This window comes from Asterias amurensis, chromosome 11 (assembly GCF_032118995.1).
Source record: "Asterias amurensis chromosome 11, ASM3211899v1".
In the NCBI taxonomy this organism is placed as follows: domain Eukaryota; kingdom Metazoa; phylum Echinodermata; class Asteroidea; order Forcipulatida; family Asteriidae; genus Asterias; species Asterias amurensis.
Genome location: NC_092658.1, coordinates 15,654,141 through 15,670,184, shown reverse-complemented (window position 1 = coordinate 15,670,184; position 16,044 = coordinate 15,654,141). Strand labels below are relative to the sequence as shown.

Genomic DNA, 16,044 nt, shown 5'->3' with positions numbered 1-16,044 from the left:
AACCATCCTGCATGTTACACGTCAAAGCACCCACAACAGCCTGCATGGTACTCGTCAAAGTACCCATAACCATCCTGCATGTTACTCCTAAAAGCAACCACAACCATCCCTACTGTTATTCGACAAATCGCACACAACCGTTCCGCATGTTACTCCTCAAACAACTCACAACCATCCTGCCTGTTATTCATCAAAGCACCCACAATTATCCTGCATGTTACTCCTCAAAGCGCCCACAACCATCCTGCATGTTACTCGTCAAAGCGCCCACAACCTTCCTACTTTCTAATCCTCAAAATACCAATAATTGTCCCGCCTGTTATTCGTCACAGCACCCACAACCATCCTGAACGTTACTCGTCCACAGCACCACAACCATCCTAATTGTTATTTGCAAAGCACCCACAATCATCCTGCCTTTTACTTGCTTAACACCAACAACCATCCTACATGTTACTTTTCAAAGCACCCACACCTATCCTAACTGCTATTCGTCAAAGCATCCACAACCATTCTGCATTTTACGCGTAAAAGCACCCACAACCATCCCAGAGACCGACTGCATTTTACGCGTAAAAGCACCCACATCCAGCCCAGAGACCGACTGAGCTCAGTGCGTCACGTGACCTATTGGTATTAAATGTAAACAAACCTGGCATACTGCATATAAACTGCGTTAAAAAAATGTGATTCCTTAAAAATGCAATTTTTTTTTTCAATAAATTCACGTCAAAGCGCCCACAACCATTCTGCCTGTTTCTCGTCAAAGCACCCACAACCATCTTGCATGTTACTCGTCAAATCACCCACAACCGTCCTGCCTGTTACTTGCAAAGCACCCACAACCATCCTGCCTGTTACTTGCAAAGCACCCACAACCGTCCTGCCTGCTACTCATCAAAGCGCCCACAACCATTCTGCCTGTTTCTCGTCAAAGCACCCACAACCATCCTGCATGTTACTCGTCAAATCACCCACAACCGTCCTGCCTGTTACTTGCAAAGCACCCACAACCATCCTGCCTGTTAGTTGCAAAGCACTCACAACCGTCCTGCCTGCTACTCATCAAAGCACCCACAACCATCCTGCCTGTTACTCATCGAAGCACCCACAACTGTCTAAACTGTTCCTTGACAAAGCACCCACAAGCATCCTGCATGTTACTCGTCAAAGCACCCACAGCCATCCTGCATGTTACTCGTCAAATCACCCACAACCATCCTGCGTGTTACTCGTCAAATCACCAACAAGCATCCTGCGTGTTACTCGTCAAATCAGCCACAACCATCCTGCGTGTTACTCGTCAAAGCACCCACAGCCATCCTGCATGTTACTCGTCAAATTACCTACAACCATCCTGCGTGTTACTCATCAATTCACCCACAACCATCCTGCGTGTTACTCATCGAAGCACCCACAACCATCCCTTGCTGTTACTTGTCAAAGCACCCACAACCATCCTGCATGTTACTCGTCAAAGCACCCACAGCCATCCTGCATGTTACTCGTCAAATCACCCACAACCATCCTGCGTGTTACTCGTCAAATCACCCACAACCATGCTGCATGTTACTCGTCAAATCACCCACAACCATCCTGCATGTTACTCGTCAAAGCACCCACAACCATCCTGCATGTTACTTGTCAAAGCACCCACAGCCATCCTGCCTGCTACTCATCAAAGCGCCCACAACCGTCCTGGCTGTTCCTTGTCAAAGCACCCACAACCATCCTGCATGTTAGTCGTCAAAGCGCCCACAACCATCCTAGCTGTTCCTCGTCAAAGCACCCACAACCATCCTGCATGTTACTCGTCAAAGCACCAACAACCGTCATGCCTGTTACTTGCAAAGCACCCACAACCGTCCTGCCTGTTACTTGCAAAGCACCCACAACCGTCCTGCATGCTACTCATCAAAGCACCCACAACCATCCTGCCTGTTACTCGTCAAAGCGCCCACAGCCATCCTGCCTGCTACTCATCAAAGAGCCCACAACCGTCATAGCTGTTCCTTGTCAAAGCACCCACAACCATCCTGCATGTTACTCGTCAAAGCACCCACAACCATCCTAGCTGTTCCTCGTCAAAGCGCCTACAACCGCCTGCTTGGTACTCGTCAAATCACCCACAACCGTCCGGCATTTCACTCGTCTAAACACCCTAAACCATCCTTTGTGTTACTTATCACAGCCCACAACCATCCTGCCTGTTACTCGTCAAAGCGCCCACAGCCATCCTGCATGCTACTCATCAAAGCACCCACAACCATCCTTGCTTAAAACATTCACTTAAGGTTTGGATAAATCGTAAAAAAAAATCACTCGAAGTGCCGCTGAACGCTGGCAAACTTCCGACGATCACGCAAACACATGTGCACACAGCGCAAAATCCCATCATGCAACGCAAAGGCTCGTAGTCTTCGTATTAGCTCACGTGTGGCAAAAAGTGTAAGAAACATTGAACGCTAGAGGGCGTTTCAGAATATTCGATAGCGTGGGAATAGAACGCGATATTGGTGAAAGTACGCGATAGCTTACAAAACTAGCTTCAATCGCCTTGACAAAAGACCACAAAGCAAAACACATTCTCTCAGCAGCATGGTCGTCGACAACGGAGCAGATTTCGGTGTGGGAATTAGAGTCTAGCGTGTTTACGAAAAACCAGCAAAACGGTGAGGCCTCATTCAACAAAAATTAACAAGTTACAATACTCTGGATGAGCAAAAAGGAGTATTTAGTTGTGTTTAGTAAGGTTCTTCCGTCCTGATTTCGTTAATTTTTTATTTTATTTGGGGCTTGTTTTTTGCGGGCGATTGGTGGGTGATCTAGTTTTGCTCCATGGTTTTATGGTCAAATATAATGCGCGGTTGTTTGGGTTTTTTTGCGGGTTGATTTCAAGAAAGACTTGGGTTCTAGAATGCTATACCTCCATGGTTAAACAAAGGCGCAGTTGTTTTTGCTACTTTTAAATGAAAGTTTTGTTCACAAAACAGACGCCGGTATAATTGAAAAAAAAAATACCGTAAAACTCATATGCTTCTTCATGGATGTTGCAACTATTTTCATGTCTACCTTTTGGGGGGTTTAATTTTCTGGACGAAAGTGGGAAGATTTTGAGAACTTCGGTTATCGGTACGATGTATTATGTTTATGAATACTTATTTAAAGTACAAATAGGCAATGTTTATACATGATAAAATAACTTGAGCGATTGCATGTAACCCTCCCCACCGTAGATTTGAAGGCAATACATAAAAAGTTAATTTGATATTTTTAACAGTCGGTTTTAAAGTGGTTATTTTTGTTAAGTAAAACACTAAAAAAAAAAATCATAAAAAAAGTTCTTCTTACTTGGGAATACTTGGATGTCGAGTGCTTACAATAAACCGTGGACTAAAAAAACTACCTAAATAAAGATCATATTAAATTTTTTCATTTGCTCTGAAAAATAATTTGACCCGTTTTTAAATCAACTTTAATAATGTTATTGTTAACATATTTTAAAAGAAAAAATACTCTCAAATTAGTGAGCCCCCTTACGAACACAATAACTTGGTACACATAAATTAAGTATGGCTTCCACTGCAGTTAAGTTGACGTTGCAATTCATGTTGAATTTTGAAATAGCGACGATCGGAAATCGAGTAGTTGGTATACAACAGTATACTTTTAGTTTAAAAAAAATATACAAAAATTGACGGACCAGTCAAAAACGTGGCGGACCAGTGAAAAATCAAGCCAACTGGTCCTGCTGGCCAGTTGAAAAAAAAGTTAAGGCAACCCCTGACCATCCTGCTTTTTACATGCAAAGCACCCACAACCATCATGCCTGTTACTCGTCAAAGCACCCACAACCATCCCAGCTGTTCCTCGTCGAAGCACCTACAACAGCCTACATGGTACTCGTCAAAGCACCCACAACCTTCCTGCATGTTACTCGTCAAAGCACCCACAACCATCCTGCCTGTTAGTCGTCAAAGCACCCACAACCATCCTGCCTGTTACCCGTCAAATCACCCACATCCATCCTGCCTGTTATTCTTCAAATCACCCACAACCGTCCTGCTTTTTACCTACGAAGCACCAACAACCATCCTAGCTGTTTCTTGTCAAAGCGCCTACAACCATCCCAGCTGTAACTCGTCAAAGCACCCACAACCATCCTGCTTTTTACCTGCAAACATCCACAACCATCCTAGCTGTTTCTTGTCAAAGCGCCCAAAACCATCCCAGCTGTAACTCGTCAAAGCACCCACAACCATCCTGCTTTTTACCTGCAAACATCCACAACCATCCTGCTTTTTACCTGCAAACATCCACAACCATCCTAGCTGTTACTCGTCAAAGCACCCACAACCATCCTAGCTGTTACTTGTCAAAGCACCCACAACCATCCTGCTTTTTACCTACAAAAAGTCACTTGAACATGAGTTGAACATGAATTAATAATTAACTAATGTTTAAAAAAATTGGTTTCCATGTCATTTACAAATTTGAAAAAATAGCCAGTGAGGGCGCTCTTCAAGACATCAATCGAGGCGAGATGAATCACATGCAGTGCCAACACAAGATAGTGACGATTGGCACAAGCTAAAAACATGCCCTCAAAGTCGAAACAATACCTGATTTTGTTCATGTTAGGCAAATCTTTCAGGTACCTTCTTCTACCCAACTTCCCCCCTAGCTGGAAAAATTGTTGGGACGGTGTCATGTTTTAGGAAAGAACCTTTCTCTTCATGTCAAAATGTGTAGTGCATTCCGAATTCTCGAAGCTCTGACTGTTTGCTGCACAGCGCTGGAAAAGACGTCGGACTGGACCACTTTGCAAACTGACCCCATCTTCAGTTATTTTGCTGCATCCAGCAGCAATATGCCTGGTGGATATTGCCGGAAAAATGCAAGAAAAAAATCTTTTTCGAAACGTACAAACTCACAACTAGGACTTGAACGTACTTGCACGTACGTGTGTTCAATGTTCGATCAAGGCAAAGTCTGCCTCGATTGACGTCACAAAAAGGGTAGGCGGAGTCACCCCCACACAATTTTTTTTATTAACATATTTAAACATATAAATTGTTAAAAACAATTACTCCAAAAATTATTTTATTGTTCAGAAACATATACTCTAATGTTTGAAGAAAAACAAATTATTTTTCCAGGTGACTTTAAGTTAAAAATGACAGTTTTACACCTAAATTTATTTAGGGTTTGAGCAAGACAAATATACTAGAACGGGATATGAACCAATGGTCTCCATTTAAACGTGCTATCTACATTTGTACACGTTGGATGAATATCTTTTTTGTCAGTATCTTTACTCAGGGATATCCTTGCCAGGGATCACACACAAGTTTACAATAGAAGCAGCAGTCAGGGGATCACCTTAAGAGAATGCAACTTTTTTATTTCCAGTATAAAGTTAAAAACCACAAGGGAAGCTGACTGAGTACATTGTTTTAATTTGTTTGGCATTGAAAGGAAGACAAATTGACTAATTGACCAGGATTTGAAGCATTGACCTCCATGGTCTACCGAGCTGGGGCTCAAACAACTGAGCTCTAGATACTAGCCCTGTTGATAAGATATAGATCAGTAGGTGGAACACAATCATGCTAAATTGGAGGTCCTGCTCTAGTATTAAGTTTTTCATGTTTCAACTCTAAATTATTAAATCATTTACTCAATCGGTTTCACATGTGGTTTAACAATTGATCAGCCCAAAGTAGCGACAATTTACAGTACATAACTTTAAATGCTGTGATTTTTTCTCATGAGACAGAAACCTTACTACATGAAGCAGGCATGTTTTGTGACAATAAAATTTCTCTTAAAGTTTCCTGCTTGATGTGCCTATTGGCCATGAAATTTAATTACCAGGTCTCAGAGGCTAGTATATTTATAAACTAACCTCCAGAACCTGTTTTTGACATGGGGATGGTTAAAGGAATTTGAAAACAGAACTTGTACTTGTAGTATGAATGAGATTTTTTAATTTACCAGATCTCAGACGTTTGTATATTTATGTACTAAACTCTAGGACCTGTTTCCTGACATGGGGATGGATAATGCAGGAATTCAGAAACAGAACGTGTACAGGAATACAGAAACAGAACGTGTAATAGGCATGAACATTTTTCGTTAAATTACCAGATCTCAGAGGTTAGTATATATTCATAATGTACTAACCCCCCGGACCTGTTTCTTTAAATGGGATGGATACATAAGAATTTGAAAACAGAATTTGTATTACATGTTGTGCATGAGAGATTTTTTTATTAACCAGGTCTATGAGGTTAGTATACTTATGTACTAACCTCCATGACATGTTTCTTGACACGCAGGCTGGACATGGCGATGAATAAAGGAGTTTGAAAACCGAATTAATATTATGCTTGAGTTTTTGTTAATTACCAGGTCTCAGAGGTTAGTATATATTCATAATGTACTAACCTCCAGGACCTGTTTCTTTACATGGGATGGATACATAAGAATTTGAAAACAGAATTTGTATTATATGTTGTGCATGAGAGATTTTTTTATTAACCAGGTCTATGAGGTTAGTATACTTATGTACTAACCTCCAGGACCTGTTTCTTGACATGGGGATGAATATGAATTTGAAAACAGAAATTTCAATGGGCATGAAAGTTTTTTTAAATTACCAGGTCTCAGAGGTTAGTATATTTACGACTAACCTCCAGGACCAGTTTATTGACATGGGAAAGGATATTTATAGCAATTTGGAAATTTAATTTGTATTAGGCATGAAAGTGTTTTTAATTACCATGTGCCAGAGGTTAGTATTTATGTAGGCCGTGTTTCTTGACATGGGGATTGATACAAAAGATTGAAAACAGAACTTGTATTATGCAGTGAGATTTTTTTTTAGTTACCAGGTCTCAGCGGTTAGGTTATTTATGTACTAAACTCCAGGACATGTTTCTTGACATGGGGATGATTAATAGGAATTTAAACACAGAAATTTCATTGGGCATGAAAGTTTTGTTTAATTACCCGGTCTCAGAGGTTAGTATAATTATGTACTACATGTAACCTCCAAGACTTGTTTGTGACATGGGGATGTGTAAAGGCATTCGAAAACAGAACTTGAAGGGTAAACTGGAGTAAAAAACACCCATTGGGTAAAAAGGCCAACCTAACATGTTTCTACCGATACTAAACAATTACAAGATGAATTATTAAATGAGACAAATTCCTATAAGAAGCCCGGCTAAAAAAAAGTAATAATACAACAAGTTAAAATTCATTGTCATATTTCAAGAGTTATGTAGTAGGTGAAGTTGAACAAAAATTAAAAACAAAGTTTTAAATATTGACTATCGTAGCTTTGGCCTGTATCACTTCACATGATTTTATAAAGGATTTTATTTTTTATTTTTTTGGGCTGATAGACAAATATACATTATTATTATTATTATTATTATTATTATTATTTATTATTATTATTATTATTGTTATTATTATTACTAAGCATTTAGATAAGTATTCATGGTAAAACCATATCACAGCGTTTACAAAGAGCAATAAATTAAACATTATACAAACAAACAACAATATAAAAAATAAAAAAAATCAATTAGGAAAGAGGTAGGTTTTGAGAATCTTCTTAAACACATTCACTGTTTCAGCAGATTTAATATAGGAGGGAAGTTCATTCCACTCTTTAGCTGCTGAAACAGTGAATGTTCGATCTCCCGCCTTACTGTGAGTCATGGGAAAAGTAAGGCGAAATGGATCTACATTGGAGCGAAGATTTGTACGCAAAGGTCGATACAACTGAATACATTCATTAAAATACACTGGTGCCTGATTGTGAAAGAATTTGTAAACGAATAAAAGAATCTTAAATACAATCCTCTGTTTAATTGGTAACCAATGAAGCGATCTTAGAAGAGGCATGGCATCATGACGGCGATCTAACCTAAAGATAACACGAGCAGCCCAGTTCTGCAAACTTTGAAGTCTCTTAATATGCACCTGTGGGACTTCTGTAAGCAACCCGTTACAATAGTCTAACCGGGAAAGAACATGGCTGCGAATCACATGATGACATGCCTCTTCAGATACATATATCCTTATCTGTGACACATTTTTTAACTGAAATCGAACAGACTTGCAAAGGTGGTTTATTTGGTAAGACATAGATACATGTACATGTATACTGACCATGTCTATTCAACCCAATAAAAAATTATGAAGATTCCAATTTTTTTTATAATACTTGCTCAGTAGGCCTAATGTTTTTTGAGAAGGGCATTTTAAATCAGGGGCCTTGGGATAAAAAATAGTGTTTTCTACAGTGTAATCTTTGGCTTGAGTAACTTTTAGGGAAGCCACTATATTAAGTATAACAATGTTTTGTTTGACGATTTATTATTCAGGTTTGATCAATTGTCAACGTAGACTGTCTTTTATATGCCTACATGTACTTGTTCCCCTGTCCCACATCCAAAGAAGCTTTTATTATCTTAGTTGGGGCACTCAGATACATGTTCCTAGACAATTACCTAATATAAAAATTTTAGAACAAGCAAACTGACATTTCATTTGGGCAAAAGGGGGTTTAAAATAACAAAAAGTCCCTCACATCAGTAGATTTGTAAAGTTTTGTAGGATTTATTGGATATTACCTCCCAATATAACCAAATTTAATTTCTAGATTTTGAGAAATGGGCCTTTGATATTGCCCCAAACTCGCCAATACATGTACCATAAGGGATGAAAAAGGTCATTCTTAAGGTCGAGGGTTGTACCTATTAATTTATCTATTTGTTTGTTTATTTATTTATTTATAATCTAATTTGAATTCCTATTGGGTAGACCCATCAGTTTGAGGTAGAACAAATTGTATGTGTGTTTGAGTGTTCATTGCACCAATATGGATTCTTTAAAGAAATAATAAGAACAAAAACTGAGTCAGACACGTTCAAAGTCAACGTCAATGTGAGTTGGTTGTTAATATTGCAGAACAACAACAAAACAGGTGTAGCTTCAAAATGAAATCAGTCTCCCTTGATTATTGAAGGCATTAGAGTGACCGAGCTACTCGGTAAAGTGCCCACAACCGTCCTGCCTATTACGCATCAAAATGCTGATTGCCCACAAACATCCTGCCTGTTACTCTCCAAACAACTGTGGTGCCCTCTACTTGTCAAAGTGCCTACAATCGCACTGCTTGTTACTCTTCAAAGCACCCAACCGCCCTACCTGTTACTCGCAAAAGTGCCCACACCCGTCCTGCCTGTTACTCCTCAATGTGCCCACAACCGTCCTGCCTTTTATCCTCAAAGCACCCAACCGCCCTACCTGTTACTCATCAAAGCACTCAACCATCCTGCTTGTTACTCGTCCAAGTGCCCACAACCGTCCTGCCTGTTACTCGTCAAAGCACCCACAAACATCCTCCCTGTTACTCCTCAAAGTGCCCAACCGCCCTGCCTGTTACTTGCAAAGTGCCCATAACTGTCCTGCATGTTACTCATCAAAGTGCCCACAGTCGCCCTGCCTGTTACTCATCAAAGTGCCCACAACTGTCCTCCCTGTTACTCCTCAAAGTGCCCACAACCGTCCTGCCTTTACTCCTCAAAGCACCCAACCATCCTGCCTGTTACTCGTCAAAGCACCCAACCACCCTGCCTGTTACTCCTCAAAGTGCCTACAACCGCCCTGCATGTTATTTGTCAAAGCACTCAAACGTCCTGCTTGTTACTCGTCCAAGTGCCCACAACCGTCCTGCCTGTTACTTGTCAAAGCACCCACAAACATCCTCCCTGTTACTCCTCAACCGGCCAACCGCCCTGCCTGTTACTTGCCAAGTGCCCACAACCGTCCTGCCTGTTACTTGTCAAAGCACCCACAAACATCCTCCCTGTTACTCCTCAAAGTGCCCACAACCGTCCGGCCTTTTATCCTCAAACGGCCAACCACCCTGCCTGTTACTCGTCAAAGTGCCCACAACCGTCCTGCCTTTTATCCTCAAAGCACCCAACCGCCCTGCCTTATACTCATCAAAAGGCCCAAAACCGTCCTGCCTTTTACTTGTCAAAGAGCCCACAACTGTTCATACTGTTCCTCGTTTAAGCGCCCACAACCTTCCCAACTGTTGCTCGTTAAAGTGCCAACAACTTAGTGGATGTTACTCCTCAAAATGCCCACTTGACCAACCAGCAGGCAACTCCACAAAACACCAAACTACCTTCCTACATGTTACTCTTCAAAGCAACCCCATTAGAACAGAAGGAAAACATCAAGATGTCTCTTTGTTCTCTGACATTTAGAGATGCACGCATACAACCACAATCTCAACCTCAATGTTACATATACCAAATGACTCAGATGGGTTCTTGCTTGCTCCACTAATACAATCAAAACATGTTTTACTACTCAAAATCCAGAAGGGGAGACTCATCATCTAGTTAAAGACACGGGACACTATTGGTAATTGTCAAAGACCAGTTTTCTCACTTGGTGTATCTCAACACATGCATAAAATAACAAACCTGTGAAAATTTGAGCTCAATCGATCATCAAAGTTAGGAGATAACAATGAAAGAAAAAAACACCCTTGTCACATGAAGTTGTGTGCGTTTAGATGGTTGATTTTGAGACCTCAAATTCTAAAACTGAGGTCTCAAAATCAAATTCGATGAAAATTAATTCGTACTTGAAAACTACGTCACTTTAGAGGGAGCCGTTTCTCACAATGTTTTTATCTATCAACCTCTCCCCATTACTCCTTACCAAGTAAGGTTTTGTGCTAATAACTATTTTGAGTAATTACCAATAGTGTCCACTGCCTTTAAAGGGTATATGTACTTTTTCCTAACCAAAAAAACAATGTCCACAGATTTACATTAAACTTACACAGTTTGAAGATTATGATAGTAGAAAGCTTCCCTTGAAATTTTACTTACTGAGGTGCTGTAGTTTTTGAGAAATGAGTAAAAGTAATAATGTTCGTCTCAGTGTGAACCTTTTAAAATGTATTAACCAGTTATGCTATGGTTTTGGTATAATATCGTAACTGGTTAAGGGGATTTCACATGCTAAAACAATTTTGGTCTCATGAGACCAAAATTATTTTGTGACTTGTTTTACTCATTTCTCAAAAACTACGCAACCTCAGTTAGTAATATTTGAAGGGAAGAATTCCACTATCATTATCTTCAAACCCTGTAAAATTAATGTAAATCTGTGGACATTTTGAAAAAGTACCCGAATCCTTTAAGCCTGTTTGTTGTGGTATCATGTTTTATTCCTACAAATGCATGTAATTTAACAGTTGATCCTTGTAACTGTGGGTATGTCACACTGTGAAGTCGCAGCTGTGCAGAGATTTTTACACATGGAACCTTGAGTAACTCGGAGGACAGTTAAAGTTGAAATTGCTAAAGGGGTTACATTGTGATTGTTTGTTATACCAATTATGAAATAAAAATATAATACAGCAGTGCAGGCTGGTTTTTGAAGTGACAAACTTACTTCAAACAGTAACATTTGTTTGTATGATGTTTTTCACTACATGTACATTTACATTCATAAATTCATTTATTTTTAGGATTCAGGCTCATTTCAGTAAGGATCTTGCATTAAATCCCCAAATCATTGTTGCTTCAGTTCATGGCAACTCACGATCTTCAATGTTTCGTTGCAAAAACAATAAAAAGCAAACAAATAGTCCCTACCAAATAATCTGCCAGTGCACTAAACTGGACACATACCTTTTTTGTATTCCTTGACTTCATGTTGGACTGGAATCATTATCGTGTACTGCAACACTAAAAAGGCCTCTACAGGAGTGGGATGAACACCATGGATGGTTGACTCTTAAGCGGTCTTCATAGCAAGTTGACTCATACAATTGGCTCAAACTTTGAACATGAAGATGGCGCCCTGGTGACAATGTAGGATAGAGTGTAGTTCAGTGGACAGGTCATCCTGGTTTGAAATGCATTGATCAAAGAAAATAAGAATGGTTTAATAAAAATAAATAATAATAATAAATTTTAATATAGTGCTTTACACACAACCGAAGGATGTCTAAAAGCGCTTCAAACATTATTACCAGTAGGGTGGGTTTCACAAAGAATTAAGACTTGTCTTATCTCGAGTTAGGGTCTTAACTTAGCACTAGCCTTAAAGTCACCTGGAAATAGAATTTTTATTTTTTCAAACATAAAAGTAGATGTTTAGTAACAATAAAACAATTTTTTTAGTAATTGTTTGTCACAATTTATATGTTTAAAAAATAGTTTTAAAAGTTGTTTGGGGTTGACTCCGCCTACCCCTTTTGTGATGTCAATCGAGGCAGACTTTGCCTTGATGCGTAGAGTAAACACACGTGCAAATAACATGCAAGTCCAAGTCATTGAGTTCGTACATTTTGAAAAAGTTGTTTTCTTGCATTTGTATTGCTGCTGGATGCAGCAAAACAACTACAGATGGGGTCAGTCTGCATGGTTGGTCAGACTCACAAGAGCAATAGTGCCTAGTGGTTCGGTCCGACGTCTTTTTCAGCACTGTGCAGCATTTTCTCTTCAATATCGCGCCTCGATTGACGTCAGGAACAGCGCCCTCTCGGGTCGGGGCCTACTCTTAAGTTTGTAAATAAGATAAGAACTAATTTTTTAGAACCTTAGTTAACTGTTTATTCACATTCCACTCATCAAAACACATTATATTAGTGACAGAAGCTTTATTTCGACAAAATACCACTTCCAGGTGACTTTAAATTTTTAATATCTCCCAGGACTAATTCCTAAATTCTTTGTGGGCCACTTTAAGCCATTCTTTAAATCATCTCAGCACCATTGGGAGTATGGTACACTACGTGTACATTACATCCTGTGCAAAATGTGCTACTTAGCTTTAGTAATCAATCACACACTGCTAAAAATGGTATTCTTGAAATATGAAAAACATCTTATTTTAAGAAAATAAAACCGCTTTTTTGGTAATAGAAAAGTAGAAAAAAAGTAGAAAATGCACATTCACAAAATGTTCAATCTGCTTTTCATGTAGTAGAAAGGTAGAAAAATTCATATAAATGGCCCATAAAATCTGCTTTTGGGGGATGGGCAATTCCACGGTGTCGGCAAACATTTTGGACACTACAGGGTGTATAAAAGAGTGTAATTCTACAATGATATAAATAAAAGGCAGTTTTATTCTGGACAGAGGTATATAGTCACTAAAGTTATTTCATCAAAAAACTATTCATCCACATCTTTGGATATAGATGCCATATAGATAACCCAAACCCAAAACACCATGGTGTAGGACGTACTCAGGGAAACGCCTCTTTATGAAAACCAATAATTGTAGTTCAAACTCTGTGATGTGTTTGAAATTACTAATGTTATGCTTTTTTTTCTTATTTTGATTCATCAGAGAAGACATTTGTTTTTTAAACTTTATTTTAAGAAACCGTATTTTTTATATTTCACAGTGTCGGACATACCTGTCCGAAATTGCATTCAAAAATAGGTAATAATCAGTTAAACTTTCACTTTTGAAATAAAATAATGGTTTAATCTTTCATTTTGGTGTAAAGTAAGATCGGATTAAATCTTTATTTGTTGAAAAAAAGTGGCTTAATATTGTCAAATTATACCACATTTTAAGATCAATAAAACAATGAACACATGTAATGCAACTTGTTCGTGATATATGCTAATCTTTATGCATTGCTGTGGCAACCAAAAATAGGCAAAATACCCCAGTTTCAAAATGTTGCCTTTAATTATACAATGAAAGAGATGGGTCTGCAAAACAACATTTGGTCCAAATATACATTGTAGATTGGACTTGTATTTAAAACAAATTCAGGTGGTGGGTAACTGTCGCCAAAGTCAAAGGTCACCAAGAATGTTGTGTGTTAATTTGTTTTTATATTTTCTGTCAAGAACCAACTTTGGAACGTAGACAACATTTTACTAATGATTAAGAGCTCTATCCTTGCTTAGGGTTAAACACATGTACCTGTATTTAACAAATATAAATAGTGCATAATAAATAAACCCACGAAAAAAGGACGAAGTCAGGTGTAGCCTGTAGTGTAGGGACTGAAAAATAAATCCACATACAGTCATTTGACCAGTTCGGGATCATGGACCGGTTCGGGATCACTTCAACTTTGCAATAACCAAATAGTTATATAACTTCTCATTATTACCACTTTCTGTTGATAAATGTGAAGATTAACACCCATTAAACCAACAAACCCAAAATAAGGTGCCAAACATCACCAGCAAATAAGTTTTGGCTGTTTTCCTGAAGGTTGTCTGCGAAATTTATCATTTTTTTGTTTAAAAATTTTGGTTGAAAAACACTGTTAAAACTTCTTACCTTTAGAATTCGAGTGCCGGGGCAAAAACGATATATGTAAAATGATAAGAATGTGTTAAAACAAATTCCTGTAAATACTGTGCAGTCATCTTGTTGTTTTGAGGAGACGAAGTTAGCAAAATCTTCTTTGGGGGGGGGGGGGCAACTTACCCTTGACCAGTTCGGGATCACTCAACATCTCATTGCGTCAAATGGTGACGCACTAACTTACTAAGTAAGGTAAAATCATACTACTGCAGTAGAAAGTTTATTTAGTTGATTTTGAGAAACATTACTTCAACAAATTCTTGTAGATTTTTTGTTTTGTGAGAAAATTAAACCTGGAGGGGTCAATAATGCTTTTTAGGTTCGCTTCACTTTTTCATTTGCCTTTGCTGTTGTTTTGTGGTTTTGTCGTTGGGTGTTTGCGCTGCTATTGAAGACACTTGCATGACATTCACTAAAGAAAGGAAGTCCAAGTCCATGCCAACACACCTCTGAAGTTTCGTGTCCTTGAGAGACAGTTTTATGAATGGGAGTATGGGTTTGCAATAAAGGGCACTCTACTGATTCAGAATAGATTCAACTGATCCTGAACTGGTCAAACCGGTGACGATACTTTTCTTAAAGCCTCTTCAAAAGAACTAATCTTTTTTTGTCAGTGAATACTTGGTGAGTTTTATGTCATGTTTAGGTAAACTGATAAACTTTTTTGTTAAAGATATCAAAGAGATTGCAACAAAAAACAATGTGAATTAAAAAAGTGATCAAGAACTGGTCAAACGACTGTAGTAGTAGTTGATAGTGCTCCGATCGGATTTAAACCGAGGCCCCGAGTTGGAAGGCATCACTGCGACTACCCGACTCCCTTGACCTTGAACCGTGGTTCCACAAGGCATTGGGAAACTGTGGGGAGCCATGCCCCTGTGGTGCCAATGTCGTTGCGTTGGGCATGGAGGAACTTGGTATACACGGTGTACGGTTTTGTGGTTTGTTCCCCCTGCCTGTCGTGTGTCGGCACGGGACCCTAGCAAAACAAACATTATTTCATTGTTTTTGTGCTAATTCATAAACCCCATAAACTTACCAAAAGTGATCTTCAGTTCTTGAGGAACACGTCAATGGGTCCATGTTTAGCAGACAGCGCAATGTTGAGCTGTTTACCGTCAGTTCAATCTTGAAAATCACCGGACTCGTGTGAAGAATGACATGCGCCATGTTTACTTTATCGAGTTACGTCATAAAACACGTCCGTTCATTATTTAGTTCCTCCAATGTGCCTGTACTAAAAAGTTTGTTTGATCCATGGGGGCGCTCTACCTTCATATGGTTGCTATTGATTAACTTGAGTGTGACACCAGATTTAAAGCCAATACCACACCATGAAAAGCTATATCATGCGGATGGATCGACATCGGAAAGATGTCAGCCAAACACCGGCATTTGTAATTATTCACGAATAATAATATGGTAAAGGGTCTCAATAATTTGTTTTTAAAAATATTTTGGTAGTTGAGTTATTTTAAGGTGGACCATATTTTGAAGGGCGGGGCCATCCACCTACTCAAACGTTTAACTTCAAGTCCTTTATGTTTATCCGTTCCTTCTGGAAACAACCTAAAATCAAATTTCTCTCATCTTTTTTTGATGCATTTGGCAAGCAAGTTTTAGAGACCCACAGAACGGGGTCTGACCAAA

General features: G+C 39.0%; 1 protein-coding gene across 1 annotated transcript in view; it reads right to left on the bottom strand.

Annotated features, from left to right (window-relative positions):
* LOC139944069 (uncharacterized) overlaps nt 1-15,564 on the bottom strand; it is a 30,925-nt gene extending 15,361 nt beyond the window's left edge. The window contains exons 1-2 of the mRNA XM_071941024.1: nt 15,434-15,564; nt 11,742-11,958 (exon numbers count right to left, since the gene is read on the bottom strand). The gene's annotated coding sequence lies outside the window, so the exon portion shown is untranslated. The remainder of the gene's footprint in view (nt 1-11,741; nt 11,959-15,433) is intronic.
* Nucleotides 15,565-16,044: the final 480 nt, after the last annotated feature.